The sequence below is a fragment of the Amphiura filiformis genome, chromosome 1, assembly GCF_039555335.1.
Source record: "Amphiura filiformis chromosome 1, Afil_fr2py, whole genome shotgun sequence".
NCBI classification, from domain to species: domain Eukaryota; kingdom Metazoa; phylum Echinodermata; class Ophiuroidea; order Amphilepidida; family Amphiuridae; genus Amphiura; species Amphiura filiformis.
The window spans coordinates 26,452,905-26,476,763 of NC_092628.1; the positions used below are offsets into that span (position 1 = coordinate 26,452,905).

General features: G+C 36.5%; 1 long non-coding RNA gene across 1 annotated transcript; it reads left to right on the plus strand.

The window, feature by feature from the left end:
• The first annotated feature begins 1,899 nt into the window (after positions 1-1,899).
• On the plus strand, positions 1,900-10,671 carry LOC140165942 (uncharacterized). Its single transcript, XR_011860790.1, has 3 exons — positions 1,900-1,988; positions 9,320-9,455; positions 10,603-10,671. It is a non-coding gene; the product is annotated as an uncharacterized lncRNA (long non-coding RNA).
• Positions 10,672-23,859: the final 13,188 nt, after the last annotated feature.

Sequence of the window (23,859 nt, forward strand, 5' to 3'; positions counted from 1 at the left end):
ATGTATTGTACTGTATGTCACTGGTATATATATGTATGGACTTAAATTTGTCCATCTGAAACATAGTTTTGAAATTCTGTGTAATTTAACAGAGGAGAGTTATGTAAATATACTTCATCATATAATCAGGCTAACAGGTGGTTAAATTATCTCTGTCCCTATCTCCATGTCTTCCCAGCCCCCTACAGCATATCAAACCTGCGCGTACCACTGAAGATATGATACTAAATCATATCACATTGTAGACTCTCGTATTATCATTGCTTTTGATTATAACTTTCACAGTCTCAAATACAAATTCACACCGAACTGTTAGACGTTCCAATGTAGCCCAATGTGTATTAAAAAATTGCTACAGCAAATGCCGTTTTGACATTTTTAGTCCTATTTGTGAACAAAATTGACGTTAATCGTTAATCATAAAATAGTATAAAACTTTTTATTTGTTACAACACCGCGGCGTTGCCAAGAAAACGAGTTTAACAAACATTTCTTATCCACATCAACCGGAAATCGGTTATTTTTTACTGTGTATATATATCAAAGTAAATAAAAAGAAACACTTCATTCTACTTATAAATTCATGTTACCTTTCTAAATAATCTATGAGTCAATAATACATTCCCGAACTCATGTAAAATGCATTCGCTTGACATATAAATATATTTGTCATTGAAGCTTGAAGAAGATGTGTTATACACGTATAACTTACAATGTTTTTTTATAATTTACAACACTTTAATAAAGCGAATTCACAGATAAAAATCACTTCTCATTCCCTCTCATTTACGTCAGAACTTAAAGGGTATTTGAAAAGTATGTCCAGTGAGATTGAAGGTGCCATATTGTTTTTTAACTTTAACCATCGAAATAAAAACTGCTGTGTATTTGATATTAAGGTAGGCTTTAGGAAACCGACTTTTGCTTGCAACATGGCAACATGGTTAGTATATTTTTCGACTTTTTTCCACGACCCACTCCCTCCTAGGCGGAAGTATCTATACACCAAAAAAGTCAATTGAAGCCGTACAACTTATAGGAAATTTAATATTTAGACACTTAGCACCAACCCTGAAATTTCATGTCAGAAATTGAAATAACTCAACAAGCCGAAAATAAAAAAATCACTTTCTTCTTCAAGTGAGCAACAAAAGACTGGAATAGAAAAAAATGTTCACACGTAACATGCTAACACTTTAAAAATAACAATGAGATTTGCAACCGAGAATGAAAATAGAAACTAAAACTGTAAAGATAAAAAGACTATAAATAAAAAAAACTTTATTCTTTCAAATTGAAAGCGATTTAACATCAGAAAGTTATGAACGTATTATTTTAAAAGAACAGCGACATAGTTTATTCGTTTCATTAATCCCGACTAGACAAAATCCCGTTGTTTCTTGTAAATTCGTCTTCTCAATATGGTCAAAGAATGCAGTGACGTTTATTGCATTCGTAGTCTTGGTTATTTCCAGCGGGATACACCACCCGTCGAATATAGCAGTGTCCATATATAAGGGTTACTGGTGTACAAACAGTATCGATATATGTTGGTACCAGCAGAGTAGTCTTAGTCCAGGCTAACCAGTATATCGTTATGTATCGATTCCAGACTAGAAGAGCACGGCGTGTTGCCAAACTTGAAAGTTATAACTCAATTTATTCAGAAATCCCTACGACCTGATGAGTTTGAGCTTTTGTCAACATATTTTGCTCTAGGACCATTTTAATAATACACTTCCTTCGTTAGTTTTTACATGATATGGTGTATGGTATGTTTATTGCATTTTCCATGGGCAAGTTTTCGCATTTTGTTGGTGCTATTTAACGTTCGTATGGGCGAATTATTAATTAAATGCAATGCACCGGGAGCATTAATTGTTGACAAATGAAGTTGCGAGTGGCCTCAACCATAGCATCTAGGCAAATCGGGTGGTGATTCTGCAGCTGGTTTAGGGTCAAATTCTTGAACTTCGTCAAAATTTAAGGTAAGATAAAACACGTACAGAGTGTTGTCCTGTTGAACATTTATACTGTATTCCGCCTGAATTCGTAACAGTAGTTTTAGGTCATGAATGTAGTGGGGATGTGTCATCGACATGACATCATGATTGTTGCATGCACAAGCCTGCCGAATTTGACTCCGCTCAGTCGCCATGGCCATGATGGCGAGATAAATCAGATAATTAGTGCTTGTATATCATGTTTTAGCTCGAGGTACCCTATCATGCCTATCTTATGCTGGTTTCATACTACCATGTCACATACCACCTAGACCTATAACTGCCCATCCCTAACCATGCCCATGGCATTAGTTGAAGCCACGTATCCAAGGGTGATTTTGGTCGGGTGGTCGGACGTACGCGGAGAAATAAGCGTTCATGTCTGGAACGAAAAACGCGATCGTTTGCGTGATTGCTGCGCCGTTATCGCCCGCGTCAAATGCAACACTTCTGTAGACGCGAACATGTCTGCTTGTTTGCGTCCGGGTTGCATCCTTGACCTTGTCAAAATCGCTGCTAAGCAGTGTTGACTTCACTACGCAAACCAAAGTTATAGGTCTATAGTAAGAATTCCAATTGAATGAACGCAGCTTTTAACAGCTGCACTCGATCCAACCGCGATCGTATATTGCGTATTTTAAACTACAACGCGAACGCACGACCTTGGATAAAATGCTATCCAATCATGAGTGCGTTGGCATGGTTGGATTCACTTCCGCGTTACTCACGCACAGTCGCACACGCTGGCGTACATCACGCAGTGTCCGCAAAAATTCGTCACGCTATTGAAAGCTGCGTTCATTCAATTGGAATTCCCACTATAGGTACTTGTTTGTCTGGGTAATATTCCACTGAAGGCAAGGCTTTTGCCGCTCTGTCGCGCTTTTCGGCGCTCAGCTGCAAGGCCGCTTCGCCGCCCTAGGATCGCGAGGTCTTTGACAAAGACTAGAGCAGCACCGCTCGAGTTGATTTGAATTCAACTCCCAGCGGTGCTGCCGCTCATGATAAAGCGGTGGAGTGATTGATACATGTATATACCGGCTTGCCGCTGGTCACCGCTAGCATTTTTGGTGAGATTGCGCAGTGAAGTAAAATCATCTTCAAAGCGGCAACTTCCGCAAGCGGCAGGAAAGTATGAAACCAGCATGAAGTAAATTTTACAGTACTATCTTACATTATCTCACTGCTGTATTTCAGCTGGGGCGCAATAGGTAGAAAACCTTTTTACGTCACGAGACACAGCCATCACATTATCCTTTTTAATAGCCTGCACTTGCGTCAGCCGCAGCGTATTTAAAAGTTGTTAATGTTATACAGTGATTGGATTAAACACATCACATATATCTGTATATTAATGAGGTTATGAATAATTAAATACATTTATTCATATGATATTCAGCATTTGAGCATGTACGCGACCGCGACCATTGCCTGGCATTGAAGTGGGAGAGAATTGAATAGGCTAGCTGGGTCAGTCCATGTCAAATCAACCTAGGGAGGCTAGAGTCCAGGGCTGTCAACTCTCACGCATTGGCCATGAGTCTCACGCATTGGGTCACTTTCTCACGGTCTCACGCCAAGGTAGTATAATCTCACTCCTAGGTAGTAAATCTCACGCAAAATGCTGGAAAATGAGTAAAATCTCACGATCGTCAAAATAATTTGTTGTCCCTACGCACTTTATAGTAAACGATAGGAAAACCTAGAACCCATGACATAGATCATGCAGCACACTTGCAACACATTAACCTAGCTTGGAGTAAAACTGGTCACATTGTAGCCTAAACTAGACATCAATACCAAAACAATGGTTCATACATACGCGTTATATAACAGCATATGTGATTGGTCGATAGGCGGGCATAAACGTTTATGCCCTGCTTTCTGGTCATAAACAAGCGGCGTCAGAACCGATGAAAGCTCATGAGTAGGATATACGCACGTATGCTTTATGAAGCTATTTACGCAAAGCGCGAATGATGTACGCTGATGTTGGCGCTGGCGTCCAAACACGGTGGACTATGCAAGTAAACGTTTTCTTACAATTAGCAATGGAAAAACTTTTAAAAGGATAAGAAATTGGTAGTTTTTATTCTAAAATGACGATATTTTTTAGTCGTGGAGGAAAATAATAGCACGCAGAATGTTACGTAAACATGTATGAACAGGGTTCTATTCATCCATCTCAATACCTTGCTGGGTTACAAAGTTACAGTAAAAATAAATTTGGGAGGCACAAAAATCAATAATCCCTATACTTTAACACATGCCTCAACCGTAAGCACCTCAACCGTAGGCACCTCCACCCCTGACTCTGCATCATTTGAATTGCAATATCTCAAAAAGTAAATACAGTGTGAAGTTTTTACTTTCCACAAGTTTAGCTAGATAAATTAGCAACAAAATAGACCAAAACAAGTTCAGTACTCCTCTTCATTCTTGAGATCTGAGGCAGAACATCCTAAAGAAACTGAAAAAATGTAACACCCCCACCTTTTCCTATACCCCAATTCATGGCGCATGACCTTAAAATATCACAAACAAATAGGCCTATGGGGCCAGAGCCAAAATTCCCGTTTGTGGCGGGACGGAATTTTGATAGACCTTTTAAATTGTAGCTCTGTGACTGTTTATTTTATGGATTCTTCATGTTCTTAATATAAACAAGTAAGTTACAGACTACATTCACACGCAAGAAAAATAGTCCAAAGAATCAACATGTTGCCACGGTAACACAAATTCATCGATGTGGCGGGACGGAATGATAAACTTCATGTATTTGTGAACACAGTACATTTGTTGAATTTTATCAAAAGTACTGGGATAAAACATTTGTTTCTAACATTGGTATTAACTTCAACTATCCTTCTTTTGTTATGGAAGGAATTATAAAATTCACCCCCTCTTTATAGTACGCTCATTAATTTTTAAAAATCATGTCATTGTGGCGGGACGGAATGTGGCGGACGGAATTTTGTCCACCATGTCAAAATCAAGAAAAAAAAGCAGTTGATTCACTTTAAAACTGACAAAATTGTCTTTTCTTTCACTTCCAATGAAAAAATTATTGCAAAATATAAACTGAGAAAGAAAATTTTCATCCCTTCCTGAACTTAAAAATATCATCTCAAAATGTGGCAGGGCCATGTTTTAAACCACAGACCCTGAAAATAGCCTTATTGCTGGCATCCTACCAAAAAAGGCCTGAAAAAGAAGAAGTTAAAATGGAGCTGAGTCTAGCAAAGTTGATGAATTCAATTTTGTGTACTCAGGAATGTTTATTACCATAATAGTTGATATTTTGGAAAGTTTTGACTAAAATTTTTTTTCCGTCCCTTCCGGAACGTAAAAAAATCACCTCAAAATGTGGCGGGACGGAATTTTACACATATTTTAATTTATTTCTTTATTTTTGCAAAGTCCACTGATATTTTTTTTAGTGCTGAAATTGTCCATACAGAAGACCTTTATAATACCATAAACAAAAAAAATCCTATCTTTTTTTTTTTTGTAGTAACATCAAATTTAGCAATTCCGTCCCGCCACACCAAGAGGGCGCTACATGTGTATTTAATTGCTTGCAGTCCGAAATTGACGGGCAAATTTTACTTTTTTTTTGCCGATTCATAACCTTTGGTTAGTAGTCTATTAAACCAGAGGAGAAATTCACTCCTGTGACAATTTCTAAATTTTAGGTTGAGTGATGACCATTTTTGGCTCTGGCCCTATGTTAATAAATAATAGAATCTAAAACCGTTGGGGTTCGCTAATGAAACCCTCAAAACTAACCTTCAAATTAATTTTACAGTAAAATTTAATTATTACTGGGTGAGAGTCGCTGTGATGGTTTTAAATTTGCCGTGTTGGTTTTAAGTCTCGAACACTCAGTGTGCAAATTGAATGGCGCTGTACCATGATCACGGCAGCTGCGTAAATTCAGTCCTGATTTACTTCCGTGTTCGATTGTATGGAAAGTGCCATACGGCTGAGCAGTTTTGCTGTCTCTCTCTATTCATGATGTCATCCACCGCCTGCTGGCTCCATACATTCGATGTAGGGGTGTACTTGTGAGTGTCAGTGGTGATTTTTACCAACTTAAGTGGCTCATACATGCAACTTCCTTTTCTGGTCAGATAGAGAGCTGCAAAGTTGCATTCTACAGGTTGAGTCAAAAAGAAGTAAACTCATGTTTGAGTGGCTGTAACTTGAGATCTGTAAGGAATCTGCTAAAAATGAAAATACCACTGGAAAGAGCAAATTCTACACGTCTAAATAAAAACAATTGTTGCAATTGCTCACAGCAAACTCAAGTTCGGTGGTTGAATACAACCACCCATTTTTGTAGCTGAATTCAACACCCTTAGACAAGAAATAGCAGGTTTTCCACCCTATTTTCAAACTGCCATCTAACTATGATGGAGTTGAGTTCCAAAGCCACCACAACACTACACCTAAACACCCCACCCACAAGTCTTTAGTTTTTAAGTTTTTAAAGTCTTAACCTCCTCTCACCAAGCCTTTGTTTACCTGTGGATGGTTACCACCCACTCGAGCACCAGATACTTAAATGATTTTGGTACCAGTCTTCCTCTTTCCATTGAGACCAACTCGAAGCAGCATCAGGGGCGTAGCCAGCTTTCTTAGTCCGGAGGGTAATATTTGAGTGGAAAGGCAAAACAAAATTCCCGGTTGCATCATTTTGGTACTATCGGTGCGATATACACATAGAGTGTGATCGGAAATTGGGTAACATTTGGTGAAAAAATAGGATTTATTCAAATTTCCATAAAAAATGGTTTTAATTTGGTGGAAAGGATTATATTTTAATAATCTAAAAGAAAAAAGAAAAATTTGTCGTAAATTTTGTGTTTTCCGTGCCGCTAAAGTTGCGTGCATTATTTGTAGCGTGAGGGACGGACACTATGTTGCATTATTATGAAAATACTTCTCTTAGGAAGAGATTATATGCTATTGTCAATTTTTGTTTACAGATTATTAGTACAACCCTTGCTACAGGAAATATCAATGAGATTTTTAATTGGATGTCTTCCAGAAGATAGGAGGGGTCATGGAAGGTGAACCCTAGAAATTTTGTCCGTCCCTCACGGATAAAAATCCAAAAAAGTTTTTTCTCTGAGAAACATTTCAAGGAATTAAATTAGCATATACCCTATCTATCAATATTAGTGCTCACCTTACTAGAGATAAAGAAACTAAAATTCCCAATCTTTAAATCTAAGAGTTATTAGTCCTTAATTAATGTGAGGGACGGACATGTCCGTCCCTCACACTAACTTATTTTGGATGTACAGGTACCAATGTATGTTAAGTGAAACTATTTTTGTTTACATATCAATAGTGCAACCCCTGCCACATGAAATATCAATGAGATTTTTAATTAGATGTCTTTCAGAAGAGAGTTGGAGGTCATGGAAGGTGAATGCTAGAAATTTTGTCCGTCCCTCACGGATAAAAATCCAAAAAAGTCGTTTCTCTGAGAAATATTCTAAGGAATTAAATTAGCATATATACCCTATCTATCAATATTAGTACTCACCTTACTAGAGATAAAGAAACTAAAATTACCAATCTTTAAATCTAAGAGTTATTAGTCCTTAATTAATTAAGGGACCGACATGTCCGTCCCTCACACCAACTTATTTTGGATGTACAGGTACCAATATATGTTGAGTGAAAATATTTGGCCACTAAATATTAAACCCAATTCTTCTACCCAGTCAGAGAGTCTGTCTAAAACAAATTCAGGCCAATCCCAGAAGGTCATGCTCCCAAATATTTGGAATTGAAGGTCCTGTTGCTAAAAAAGAGGGTCTGTCCGTCCCTCACACCAACTTATTAAAATTAATATTATTGTAAATTACTGCTTCTTTATCAGTAAAACTACAATTGGGTATTGAAAACAAACAGCATGAAGTAAAACCTCTGTGTAATTTGAAATTAAAAGTGAGATAGACACTGAATAAGATATTTAGGCCATCATATGTCCGTCCCTCACAGACAAGCTGTCCGTCCCTCACACAAGTATTTAGGGGGTATAATCATATGATATTTCCACTGAACTTGAATTATTTTGACAACTGCATTTCATTTAGATGTCAAGGATAGCATAAGTGGTGGATTTGGAGAAATCTTGCCAAATTTGAAATTTTGTAACATTTTGTCCGTCCCTTACATAGAAAATGTCCGTCCCTCACATAAACTTTGGACCCGCTTCATAGACGCCTTGAAAACAAACTGAGTCAAATTTCTTAATGTTTGGAGAGATGGAACATTACTCTTTCATGAAAAGTACATATTGATTAAACATGTGTATAAGTTTCAATAGAAAACTTGAAGATGTAACTAATGGTGGTGATTGCTTATTCTATTGATTTCCGTCCCTCACACGTGAAAATTTTGTATAGTGAAATAATTGATGCACATGTGGCAACATTTTCATGCATGAAATAACTATTGGTTGAAGGGTTATATATTAACCTAACTTAAAGGAATAAATTTTAACAAGGGTTAATTAAATACAGCAATTAATCTATTGATGTCCGTCCCTCACGTGAGGGACGGATTCCGATCACACTCCATACTGGTTTTTTTAGCAAGACTACATGTATGGTAAGTCTTCGAGCTTCCAAAAAAGGGCTTTATTCGGGCAATGTGTGCATGAAGCACTCAAAAAATTATGACCCATAATCAGGGCTTAATTTTGGTGGGAAACAATCTTCCCAATTTTCTTCCATTTTTGTTCATAATTTGTAAGTCTTTAAAGCTTTCCATATTAAAAAGTGTAGAGTTTTTCACAAGAAAGTTATCAATATTAAAAGCAGGGCCTGTTTGTGTTTGGTTTTCGAGTGTCAATGCATTAATTCTTGTAACCCAATATTTGTTACATGTATAAACTAGAGCGGTTACCGCACAATAGCTGAACCATGGGGCTTTGGCAGTATATTGTGGTACATGTATGACCCCTTTATGACCCCTTAATGACCTTAAATGAATTTTAAAATATTTTGAACATGTTTAGAATGTCATAAGGATCATTGCATTTAAATTTCAGCTCAAATGGACCATTTTGAAAACTTGACCTTTGACCCCTTTATTGACCCCTTAATGACCTTAAGACAAGTTTTAAAAAGCAATATTGTATTATCACCTGTTATGCAAATTTTGTGGAAGAAGCATTGTGAAATGAAAATCACATTTTTGTTTATGAAGAGTTTATAATATGCATCAAAATGTTTCTGTGATTATTTATAATTGAAATTTATTTTTATCATTAAATATTTCCCTTCCTTCCACAGAGATTTAAAGGGAAAGTTAAAAAAAACCAAGCTCATTCTAGAAATGCCGTAGCTGTGAGAAGGCAGCATATTCACAGAAGAGGACTTCAAAGTTAATATTCCTCTGGCAAAGGCGAAGAAGCACAGTGAGACCAGGGTAAGTATTAAACTGCAGTAACAAGATCAATAGATCATTCTGCTATTTGGCAGAGATGCTCTGATATTGTGCCATGATGGGCAATAAATGCTGTGTCTTGATCTGGTGGCGGGATCTACCCCGGAGTGTACCTGGGACGTAATAGAAGAGTACTCATAACTGTGCTGGGTCGTATGCAGGGGAAACACTCGCTGGGACTTGAACATGGTGCCCGGGGCTAGGGGCGGGGACTTGGCGGGATGTACCCGGGATGTACACAGAAATAGTGCCCGCCCTGCAGGGATTAAGACGGGACTGTAACATGTTTGTAACAGTTTCCAAAATTACATCCCGGGTAGGTCTCGGCCCCGGGGCCGGGACTACAATTGATTTGTGCATTATTTCAATGAGTCAACTGAGTCTGTACCTTTTGCAGGGACCTTTTGATATAAATTTACCTATTATTGAAGTCGAAAATTTTGTTGAATTGCAATTTTAGCAACATTTTTGATGTGATCGCCCGCCGTGACCCACTGTGTTTATTTCTGAACTTCCATTGCTTTACATGGTGCCATGCTTCAGCGAATGCAACTAGATTTTGAATGCAATGGTCTCTAGCCTCGAATGTGAAGCTATCAGTGAGCAAATTCGTGGCTAGACCTCTCGAGCAACTCAAGCTTAGAGATCATTGCACTCGAAATCTAGTCGAATTTACTGAAGCATGACACTGTAAAGCAGTGAAAGTTTAGAAGTAAACACAGCCGATCATAACACTACAATTTTGCTAAAATAGGCAACCTTTACACAAAAGATACACTTGAATCATTGTAAATAACTTGCAATCTGCATTTCTACATAACAAAATAACATCCATTGCCTAAAATGTCAGTTGATGTTGATCGACCGGAAAACGACAGAATGGACTCCAGTATCAAATGTGTACAATCGTGCACAAATTTGAAGCTAAAGTTCTTGAGTAAAATGTGCGATTTAAAAATCGCTAGTAAAGTATGGTACCGTAATCATGGTAATCAAAATTCAAATGCCGGTAGAATTATCCAATTCAGTGACAGTGGTGATTTGCTATTGATAACAACTTTTGCGACTCAAGGAAATAATGCGAATCGTTGCTTTTATAATTTTTTTATTATTGTTTTTTTTATTTCAGGACACCATCCATTACTGATACTCAAGTGGTGAAGAGATCAGCATCCATTGACTTGGGACTCTGCTTGGGGAGAAAAGGATTGCTCAACCTTACTAATCCCAGTGTCAATATTGGCCCACTGGTTTTGGTAGAGTTGGGTAATTGAAATCTCCCACACACAACATGTCCGGTTCGAAGAAAGTGTCAAATCCAATCAAATCCTGACATGTCACCTGGGATTTTGTCCATGAGATGAATGGTGTGAGCGTAATAACAACAGCGATGACTACATGTGCCTGCGCCTGATGATGCGACTCGTGGTTTTACAAAGTGCATCAAGATATTTAGGAACATTTTTGAGCTTTCCATGTAGTGTACATAGCTAATCTGTATCTGATTTCTCATCAGAATATACATATTCTGTAGAAAGCTGACAATGTCTGACATTGTGGGAGTAAAATAATATAATCGTTATGTATGATCATTCTAATTTGCTGTAGAAGTTCAAGTAGTGATGTAACAGGATTAATTACCAAAGCGATGTATGAAAACATTTTTGAACGTATTGCCCTGCACTAGACATACATGGTAACTCTGTATCGCACCATTAATGATCAAAGAACATGCATAAAGACCTGTACCTGGTCCATGTACGTTTCATTTGCACAGGTACGATTAGTGTCTTTGCAAAGAGCGGTAATGTTTTTAATCTATGATTGCACACATTCACAGACATGACAGGTGATGAGTGTGCCTACTTTATATAATGTAGGGCGACACATCAAAAAAACACAATCCGACAGCGACCTTTTCACCTATCGCTGTGGTAATTTATCTCGCAGCATAATTCTCATCGAGCCAGTACTGGTGGGGCAATCAAAATGCTCTTGCACATGTGGATGCTTTATGAAGTCACTACAAACTCCAGGTGAAATGAGATATAACAAAAAATGTAAACTTGGCATAGATTCGAACAGGGGTAGCATTAAGGCCCGAAAGTCGGGGTTGATTTCCGTGTTTTTCACTCCCGAGCTTGGAGAAAATCCAAATACATGGGGTGAAAATTAAATCTCGGGGGTGAAAAATATTTTGCAGTGTAGTCAGGGATAGGAGTAAGGTCCAAAAGTAGAGGGTCATAGTTCACCCCGAGCATGCACATATTCTCAATATAGAGGGTGAAAATTTAATATTTTTTTTTTTTTTTTGGTCATTCACCCCCGATCGGGGGTTAACTCTGTCCCTGGATTTGAAATAAATCAATAATATTTCTCCTGGACAGATATACAGCATATACTGATAAACTACAGAAATAATAAATGTATGTTCTCCAACTTGTCTTTCTTTTGTGTGTGTCATGTTTTCTGCCCTAACTGATTGAAATTTGGTGCACTTGGATGAAAAAAAATAAAGTGTCATAATATGCTATTATGATAGTATGTGTATGCATACTTTTATGGTACATTAAATAAAATGCAACACTGAAACTAGAGTTTTGTTCTTCATAGCCTATGCAGGGTTCACCAATATTTCAATTTCCCCACCTTTGAAAATATGTATGAAGTCTCCGAGCACTTTCGAGGAACCTTTAGTTGTAAGTGATTGTTATGGCACAAGAAAACAAAATAACAATGGAAATGTAAAACTGTTTCTTCTTAAAAGTGGGCACCAAAGTTGTTTGAAATAATTGCCGAGATTGCCCGGGAATCAAAATAATGAATTTTAGGGTCCCACTATAGTGTTCAAAGTGGGGTACTGGGCTCAAAAATGTATATTATGTACAAGAGTAATCAATTAGGATACTGGCCGGGGATACTGGCTATGAGGCTCTACATAATTAATGTTTGATTTCCTGTTGCTGCCCAGTGCCCACCCCCAAATCCCAAAATAATTCATTATTTGAGATAAATAATTTGACAGCTGATGAAGGAAGAGAATGCAAAATGGAACTTGAGAGAGTAGAACCTTTAACTAACGGTACTACTAAGCCATGCTAAGTAGGAAAGGATTTTTTGTGCACTTTTGTTTCATGCTTCAGATATACATGATTGATTTTGCTATAACTGTAGCAGGATTTTTGGTGTGTACTTTTCTTGCTGAATAATTTTATGGACCCCCTCCCATCTCAGGTTGAAAATGTTTATGATCCCCTTCTGCCCACAAGACTCAAAACAAATTATTCCTTGTTGGAACGAAGGTGTGGAGCGCTCAAAATGTCTAATTTGTAAGGACAAAGGATGCACACAAAAAATTGAGTACACAAAAATTTTGATCATAAGCAAGCCTTGAAATAAGCAGGTGCTGGGAGCAAATGATGCAGTAGATGCAGCAGTGCTGATATGCTGCATTGTATATGCAGAACAGGATTTACTATTTGAAAATTGCTGCCCGTTCTTCAAATTGCTCCTGGTTCCCTGTGATTGCACTTGCAGTGAACCAGGAGCAATATTCAAAACAAATTGCTCCTGTTTTCAGTCTACTTATTTCAAGGTTTGATCATAAGTGTAAAGAAAAGATTCTGAGTGTACAAAAATTTTGATTACCTAAAGATTGTGGCATTGTGCACACAATTTAATTGCATGCATGCAAGTTAAAAAAAATGTGTGTGTAGTGCGTAAATATTTTGAGTCACAGCACCTAATAATTTTAAACCTGTATTTTTGGTGTCAAAAATCACTTAACCCCCATATTTTGGTATAAAAATTCAATGACCCCCAGTATATTCATGAGCCCACATTTCAAAGAAAATGTGGCCCCTAACGAGAAACATTTTTTTATAATTTTATAGCCAAAATCCCCCCCCTCGGCTTGTCGAAAATTGCTCTCCCCTGGTTGGCCAAATATCCCCCCATTTTACCCGGGCTCAAATTATTGCACAGCCCGGCCCCTCAGTTGAAAAATTGAAGAGCCAATCGCACCAGCCTTTCTCACCAGGCCTACTCATCCGGCATTCCGGTAGCTCTATGGTAAGTCTCGAACGACCCCCACCCAGCCCACCCCTCCCGCAGGATCTTGACCACCTTGATATTTTGGATTTTCAAACCCTTTTTTGTACATTTTCGGTCATTTTGACCATTTTGTCAAACTCCCCCCTCTGAGTTGCTTTGTCTAACCCCTCTTGCCCCCCCCCCTCCGAAAACATCCTGGCTATGCCACTACATCGATCCAGCACATATCATGATATTACCTCACCATATTTTAATGTTTGGGCATATATAGGCCTACTGTATAGGCCTAATTGCCATTTTTAGACCAAAAACAGTAGTTTGTTGCTCATATTTGCAGAAAAAACCATACAAAATATATCTAACCCTTGTTTGAAAAAGCTGTTTGGGTAGAATACAAGTGCAAAACAAAAATAGGCTATCTTTCATCAAGGAAATCAAAGAAATTACTCCCTTTTATTTTCTGGGCGCTAGTATCTCAAAAAATGAAGCTGTTCATTACTATGCATTATTACTTCATTTTTTTGTAACATGTATTTTACTTCCCAGAAATGCTTCAAATGAAAAAATATACCGCTTTTCTCGATTTTTTTGACACAGGTAGTTAGATAATAGTGTTTTGCTGTCATTTAAACTAAATTTAATCAATTGGATGTCTGAATTTTTTTATTAAAAAAAAAATCTGCACAACCAGAAAATCACATTCTGATCAAGTCGGGCATGAAAAGGTGCAAAATGGTTGCACAGTCTAATTGTGTGTCAAAAATGTATTTTGTGTTTATCAATTTGCGTATATTTCTTTGTAGGTTACGCTTGCTTGCCTTTTAAACATTTTACAGTGTGGATGAGGAGAAAACTTCCCTGTAGGAAAAGTATAAAGTCATGATAGATTTGGAAAAAATCTGAAGTTGTAAGTTCTACGAATGATTTTTGTTTATATTATAGTCGCTTCTTGCAAAAACGCCCTCATGAAATCGCTGTTACAGGCTTACAGCTATCACATGATTCTATATTTCGTTCATGAATAGCGAGGCATATTATGGAGGCAGAGGATGATTTAAGCACTTCCCACCACGCCACTGTGTTGACTTGCGGTTAGCACAGCTGTGTGAGTGAACATGACACGACTGCTCGCACACTGCATTGGCGGCCATGGTTAAATTTGAATTTGGACTGATATATTTACAATAAAAACGCATTCACAATGCTGGTCGATTTCACATTTTATGTTACCTACAGAAGGTGTGAATTATCCTTCATGCATACATCACTTTAGATCTGAAATCGACCAACTAATAATGACACACGCACAATTCTTAACCAACGTCTTTTGCACAGAATTCAATGGGATTTGAAAAGTAAAGTGGCAGTTGAAACTCTGGTGATAACACGTTTGCAGTGCATGATGGGGCTTCCTTAAATCATCCTCTGTTATGGAGGATAGCAATTTACGTAAGAGTATCCAATTAAGGGGTCGTCTCACAAAATTGGCTTATAAGCCACATCGATCAGCATTCAGTTCCTGTACTGGTCACCGTACATGTACCTGTGTGCAGTGCATTGAGAACTATGTGAACATTTTCTTTGACCTTGTCGACTGTGTGAGTGTGTTATTCGTGTGTCTCTTTTACGTCCATGGGCATGGTAGAACGTAGTGCAGAACATCATGCCTGGGAATGCTACATATATTACCGTAGTAATCGAGGTAGCAAATTCCGTCAACCGACATGAGTGTGTCTACTCTAAGGTAAGCTGGTATGTAACTTATCTCTATTGTTCATATATTATTATTATTATCATATTATAATATTAAAAATCATGATTGTTTTACTTTCAGACTTTTAAGCTTACTCCTATACTGTTACGTTACCCGGGTACTGTACTGTACGTCAGTGGCGTATATAGCCAGTATTTTGGAACCGAGGGGGCACAAAAAGAACTTGTAAATGTACATTGTAGGCCTACCGACGGAAATATTTTTTGCCGACGGAAGTTATGATTTGTTGACCCAATTTTTTTGCATTGTTTGAAAAAGTGAAGAGCAAAAAAAGAAAAAGAAAATGGGTATATAAGCGGTACCGACATAAAAACACAATTTTTTTTATGTATTACTATAATTCAATTTAATTCACAATTTTTCATGCTTTTTTTAAAATTTCGCCTTTTTCTGTCACCGTGGATAAAAAATAGTCTATTGTTAGCCGGCCCCCTGCCCCCTCCCGACTAGCTACGCCACTGCTGCACGTGCTGATCATCATGATCATGTGATGCTGTACCTCAATTAGAGGCAGTGGCGGCGCCACGGGGGGGGACATGGTGGAAAATGCCCACCCCAGTCAGAACCCTTCCCACCTTGTTTCCCCCAGTAAAATACGGTACGAAAATTCCCACTTATTACCACATTTTTGGGCAATTTTTTTCATTTTGCCCCCCCCCTGAAATTCACTTTGCCCCCTCAATGCCCCCCGAAAATAATTCCTGGCACCGCCACTTAAGGTTGGTCTGAACCCTGGAATTATGAAAACTTTCGGGCCTCATAACTGCTAAATTATATAAAAGTATACATTTTTTGAATGGAAATTCATCTGTGAGGTCCAATTTGGGCCAAAATGCTCATTTTTGAGAAAATCCCAAAAAACGGGTTTTTTGGCCCAAATTTTTCGTGCAACGTAACAAAAAAATTGTTTGGCCAAAATTTTGTTTTTATTAATTTTTAAAAACTAGATAAAAATATCTAGGGACTGTTTTTTCATTTTTTTGAATTTTGACAGGAACAGGAACATTTTTCATTCAAAAATTAAATTTCTTTCTGTCATGATTCGAAATATCAGAATCAAGAATCAATTCTTCAAATAATTTACTACCTGGGGGACGGTTAAGGAAATCATCAACATACACATTAGGCCGTGTGTCCTGAACTCGCCACCCTTAGCGTTACATGACAAATATTATGAATTTTTACACCAACCGGGTTTCTAATTAGATTATCTCGACAATCATCAACCCTAAACTAGCAAAAGTATACATTTTTGGAAAGCTGAAGGCATAAGCAATTCAAATATATACATGTCAACTCATTATACAGGGTGACCTGCAAGTTATACAGGGTGGAATAAAAAAGATTTTGATAAAAAATGGGTCACTCAATGCATTGCTTATTACCAACTTACAGTAATAAACTGGAAGTAAGCAACATTCATTTGGTTAGAGGATATGGAGAGCCAACTGACTTTGGAAGAAACCAAAATCACAGCTGTTTGGTAATCTAGGAATATAGGGTGTCCCAAAGTATGTTAGATTTTTTTTACAATTCAACATATTTTGAACCTATTAAAACATTTCCCCCCTAACCGGGCCCCTAACCCATACAGAAAAAATATGTCCATATTTAGATTCCTCGTCAAATTTCCCTTCAGAAAATCTATACTTTGACTATGATAGGATAAGTAATTAAAATTTTACAGTAACTTTTAGATTTTGAAGACATCTGCATTACTTACTACAGTGTTTAATATGACAACGGGTAGTTTTGTATGGAAAAGTTTGTATTTTCTAGACTAAACCAATCATAAATTATTAAAAACAATTAGTAGAATTGTTAAGCTGTAAGGCCATGAGTGTTTTAGATGCTAAATAGAGTCCAAATCCAATTTACATCCTTTACAGAAGCAGATTACGCGCTAAAAATACCAATCCCATAGAGTTTGTGTGTACCACATCCCCCACCACCACATCCCCCACCACCGCCACCCTGCCCGTTCTGAATTCTATGAAGCACAGTGTCAGTATTAAAAAAGTTGAAGTATTTCTTTTTACAGGGTTGAAAGTGCATTTTATTTAGCAATAAAATGAGACCACAAGCATGACAATACCTTCTTGCTTGACAGAGATATCATCATTTGTTTTGAGTGGACTTTGGCAAAATGTAACGTCGCCACCTTTTTTGGTGGCGAGCTCAAGACACACGACCATTACCTTTATCACACCAGTCTTCATAGTAAAAGTACTGTTTAGATTTTGAATGAATATTTCTAAAAAAACATAAAGATTGGCAGGCACCAAGATTAGGTAAACATACCAAGTTCTGAGGGAATCAGCTAATTGGGTACAATTAAGCTTATTTAAAATACTTTCAGGAGCATATGATTTCCGTAAAATATCATCATCAGACATCAAGCAGTAAATTAAACCAATACATTTTTTGAGCCAAGGCAAAAGTGTAAGGGTCTATCATACGAAGGCCACACAGAAAAAAATCATTGCACACACATTTTCTTCTGACTCTATCATTACCAGCATTCCAAATGAATTTGAAAAACTGTAAATAAAGAATTGGGAATTTTAATACTCAAAACTGAAAAAGATAGAGCAGCTGAGGCAAAAGAAGTGTTTTAATAACACAAGTTTTTCCTATCAAAGAAAGGTTTCTAGCGCGCCAGCAATTTAAGGTTCCCTCTATCTGTTTAAGCTTAACCTTCTAGTTGAGATCAAACATTAACTTAAAATTCAATGAAAAATTAATACCCAAAGTTTTAAAATCTCTAGTTTTCCAAAGAAGACCCAGCCCAGAAAAGGGACGATTTAAACCTTTGATTGAGCCAATCCAAATAGCTTCGGATTTGATGAGATTGATCTTGCAGCCAGAACAAGTTGCGAATCTTTGTAAAGTTTCAAAAAGATTGTTTTAAAAGGAATCAGGCAAGCCATCCAGGAAACAGGTTGAGTCATTTGCTAACAAAGGTATGGTTCCCTTTCTTTTCAAATAGCTCTTTTCTGGTTAATTGTTTTTAAAAAAAATGGTCATGTGATGAACGTCAGTCTGTGAGCACGTTTGTTGGCGGATGCTCCCGAATTTTTCATCATTTTAACGTTCAGCTTTCATTTTACTACTCTTATCCCAAGATGCCAAACAATAAAAACTCAGGGACAAATAAGAGAGCGGGTTCGCCCATGAAAAGTCAGCTGGAAAACAGCAAAAAGGCTGCAAAATCGTTAAGCTTCTGTGATCAAAGTATGGACACAATGGGTAGCAGTGATCCGGCTACTTTCGGTGTAACAAGCTCAAAGATGGCAGCGCCCATGGATCGGGAGCCGCCTACTCTTTTCGCCAAACGCCAAGAGTTTCTTGAATGCTGTTAAAATAAGAAAAGTTTTAATGCTAATTTATTGCACATTCTAGGGAAGCGTGGATAACCGAGTGAGAGGGTTTTCAATCAAATATTTTTCCTGTCAAAACTGGAGTATCCTCTGTATAAGAGAAAATATGAATATTAACTGCACATCATAATGATTCGTGATACCCAATTGTGGCACATTTGATGTCGTTTATGAGGCAGAGAATTTTATTTCAATGCTATATACGCCAAAATATTTTTTTTAATTGAGCGAGAATGGCGATAGAAAAAACATTGAAAATTCCATGTAAAAATTACATTAGACCCCGCCAAAGATTACTGTTTTGTTTTTATGGTAATCTAATCTTTTATTTCCTGAAATAAAATTAAGGGTCTAATGTGGATTTCTTGTATAAATTATAAAAACATTGACGTGTATTATACAAGAAGCTACAAGAAAAATGGTAGGCTGCATATACTGACTGACATATCATGCATATTGAAGATATGGACTTTTCTCCCAAAAAGACCTATTGTTTTGTGGAAAATAATCCATATCTTCAATACGAAAGGTCTAATGGGACATTATAGAGCACATCAGACATATTGAATTGCATTCTGAATACGAAGAATGTCCTGATGATATCAAATAATTTTGATTTTTTGAAATTCGCAATGTAATACACATTTTATGGCAAATGATTGAAAATTTAGATTTTTGACATTTAACAGTACTCGATGTAAACTTTATAAATCTGATGATTTATACTTAAAGTGTATGTAGGTGGGATGAAAAGCCGACGATCAATTGAAAATTTTGACATTTTGTATTGAAGATATGGATTTTTTCCCAAAACACCAAAAAAAATTAGGTCTTTTGGGAAAAAATCCATATCTTCAATATGAAAGGTCAAAATTTTCAATTGATCATCAGCTTTTCCTTCCAGCTACATCATTAGATTGATAAAATTTACTTCAAGGACTGTTATATCAAAAATGTGAAAAATGTCAAATTTTAATAATTTGTCATAAAATTTGTATTATATTGTGAATTTCAAAAAAATGAAAATTATTTGATATTCATTCATTCATTCATTCATATTTTATATCAGAAAGACATTCTTCGTATTCAGAATGCAATTCGATATGTCTGATGTGCTCTCATGTCCCACAAAAAATACTGTCTAAACGCTCAAAATGCTCATTCCAGATCCCTATAAAAGCTAGAACACAATTCAAAATCACTGAGTACTTTCAAAACTTGTTTAACTGAATCAATATCCTTAACAAACAAGCACAAATCATCTGCATAGCAGGACAATTTCAAATGTGTGGTTGTATGATTGTATCGATTTGAATCCCAATTATGTCCTCTTTGTTATTTAATTGAATACACAGAATTTCAATGGCCAGATTAAAAAGTTGATGAGGGGATCACCCTGTCTAAGACCATGCATGACATCAAAATATCCTGTAGACATACCATTGTTCATGACACAGCTGCATGGTTAATATGTTTTTATAGAAAGTACCAATCCATTTTTGAATTGAACTTCCAAAATTAAAAATCTTCATGACTTTAATACATAAAGTTTAGTCTATAGAATCGTATGCTTTTTCAAAATCAATAGTAAAATCCCAGGAATATTTCTATATTTGGTATGAAAAAGAATATCGGACACCCTTTAGCTGCGGCCCCTATGTATCTTCAAAAGCATTGATGGTGAAATAAACACAAAATGATAAATAACCCTGTAAAATATAAACATCAATAATATGCTTTCCAGCAATGAATATAGCCCTACTTTTAAGCCTGTGTAATTGGTACATAAAATGGTATCCAGGAATTTTAGTATACCATTCATCTTAAAATTGATGTTTTCAGCTATGAAAAAAATAGGGTCAAAACTTTAATCTACAAGTTGTAGCACAATTATACTGCTGCATGCAATTTTAGGTAATGTTTACCCATCTCATCTGCCTGTAGACTATATTGTACATTATAAACATACATGTACCTGTACAGTTCAACCATGTGATATAAATAGCCATGCATGAGTTCACAAGGTCACAACTCTACACAAACTGTATGACAAACATCTTGACATTTTATAGTGAGGGACTTCTCAAAAATGTACAATGTTCTGATTGTTTATTTTAGGCACTAGCTAAGGCCCTTCACAATTGATTCGAGTTTACTGTTCAAGATTTTTAAAATAGGACGAGGTGACTTTTAATTATTAATCTATTATTTTCTTTATTTAGTATTAGTTATCACAACCAATTATCAACCCGTTTTGACAGGAGTCGGCATTTAATTATTTTATTACTATGCTTACTTTTACACATACTATAAGGAATAAGGCCCGTTACAATTAATTCTTAGTTTCCTGTTTCCTCGCATGTCCAAAGTAGAGAATTGCAAAATATTTAATTATTTTATTTTAATTTTGGATTTTCTCTTTTAAAATAACTTGTAATGACTTCCATTTGCTACTTTCTGCTGACTTTGCTTGTATAAATGATGACTAAACTGTACCGGTCCTGTGTCACAACCTGGGGTACCTTTGTGTTACATAGTAAAAAAATGAAATGGTTCATACATTTTACCTACACATCTCATTTGAAGTGGTTCATCCTTCTGAGCATTTTGAAATATTACGAACTGCCGTGCTGCCTTGCCTTTTGAGTGAAAATCCAAGGCAATTAACAACTTGCCCTAAAAAAGTTGCTGTGCCCCTTCAGATCCTTAATTCGAGGCCTGAGTAGGGAGGATGTAACCCCACCTCTTTATTCCACATTTACAATCATTCTGAGCAAGTATTGGTCTTTTAAATGAACTTTTGTATTTATTCACTTGGTTTAGATGTCTGGGAGTTCATTTAGACATTTTTTTACTAGATTCAAATTTTTAAAGGGGTTTTAAATCAAATTTGCAATATGAATCCCTCCCCCTAATTCTCCTCCCCCTAATCCTCAGCCACCCTTGGCACATTTCATGCCAAACGTCATAAGAAAATAATTGAAAAATATTTGAAAACAGGATAAAAACATGAGTAATATAGAATAAATTAGCCTCAATTTAAGACCTAATTGAATCTTCTAAGTGAAGGAATACTCAAGAGACAGTGATTTGAAATCCAAACTGCACATCAAAATGTAACAAAGCCACCTTTTTGTGTACCCCAGTATATGGCACAGGATCTACCATTACTTTTAAGTATAAAATCAAACATAGTTGTAAAATAATTAAATGCATGTTCCGATCAAAACAGAATGATGTAGGATGCGACCACTTGTTTAAAAATAAAGAAAATAATAGATAATTAATAATTAATAATTAAAAGTCGCCTCATCCCTTGTTTTCAACCATGAAACAGGAAACTAAGGGCCTAAGGTGCAGTTATGCTGTTTGTTTATTCATCATTATTGTTGATATGATTCATGTTATAAAGTAGCAAGTAAAATTCATTAAAAGTTATTTTTAACTAAGGAAAATAAAAATAAAATATTAAATATTTTGCGATTTTCTATTTTGGATGCGGGCGGTTAACAGTAAACTAAAAATTTAATGTGAAGGGCCTAAGCTGGATTTAAGAAATGATATGGTCTATGGTTATACATGCAGGAGTGCTCAGAAATACCTAGGGGGGGTAAAAATGTAGGGGGACATAACACTTTTGGAGTCCTGAATCGGGGGTGGGGGGGTAAATGTTTTGGGTGTATGAACAGGGGTGTCAAAAGGTTTTTGGGCATGTAGAGAGGAGGTGTAATAAAAATTCCTTTAAAAAGGAAATGGGCGTACCAAAGAAAACTGTCAATGATTTAGGGTATTGTAAATGTTTAACATAAGTATTGGGAATAATGGTATGAATGACTGAACTGGGACACACATACACACACACAAAGAACTTAAGGGTTGGGGTATGAGCGCTTGGATATTATTTTTGGTGGGACATGATATGAGAGCATATCACACATTTAAGGTAGCATTTGAGTTGCATTCTGAATACTAAGAATGTCGTTATTATATCAAATAATTTTGATATGCGCGAAATAATTTACATTGTATGGCAAATGATTAAATATTGATATTGTTTATAGGACTACTTAACAGTTGTAAAAAAAACCCAAAAAAAGAAGCAAGTCTGTTTTGGGGAAAAAATATATGAAAGGTCAAAATTTTCAAATGATTGCTTAAAAACTGAAAGTTTACTTCGAGGATTGTTGAAAACATAGGGTTGTAATAATAAGACTGACATAGGGTTGTTATGCAAAACAGACCAAGAAAAATCGGACAATACTTGTGTAAAGTGAGAGCTGAGAGGTCTATTAAGTAATATGCATTTTTGTGTGAAAAGAGCGTTTTATATTTGGATAATGTGGATATGCTGCAGAGTAACGCATCATGTTGATATCTGCATGAAGTCTACAAATGTGTGAAACTCCAGATCATGGGCCAATCACACCATTGGACTATTATGTGCAACTGTGATAACGACTTTAATCATTGTACTAATACGTTGAAGATGTTAAACCATGACGCGTATTGAATACTTTTTTCTGTAACTATTGTGTAAACTGAATAAATTATTCGCTATGCATGAAGTTTTACAAATTGACTCGGTAATCCACGATATATATTCATATTGTGTGCAGAAACACCTCAAAATATAATGGGGTTGCACACAGTGTCATCGCCCCGATATCTTCATGGCAGAAATCGCCATGGTAGGTTGAATCCACCGCCACGCATGGCCATTTTGTATCGATCTGTTTAATAGTTTTGAATTGCATAATGTGCCGAAGGACATATGACTAAGGCTACTGACAATAGCCACGATTAGCTTGGTGACTGACCTCGCTGTGTTTCGAGTCGAGCATGGTACACCATAGGTCATATGCTTTTAGATTACCTACACGATTAGCCTATACACTGCGCTATATAATTTGGCACATATAAATCCAAATTATTGTCAGTTTTTGACTCAAGGCATAAGCCAGTCTCTCAAGAGCGCAAGCTAACGACTATCATATCTGTTCAAAATATACATTCAAGTGTAAAAGGAACCACATCTGGTTTCTTTATACGAAATCATTTACGGGAGATATTCATCATTTTCTACCCCGGTATCCAAAGATTTTCTTCTCATATCAAACTCGTGCATAGCAAATTCACGTGTATCGATCCTGGGTATTTTATAGTATCACTGCTGACAAAG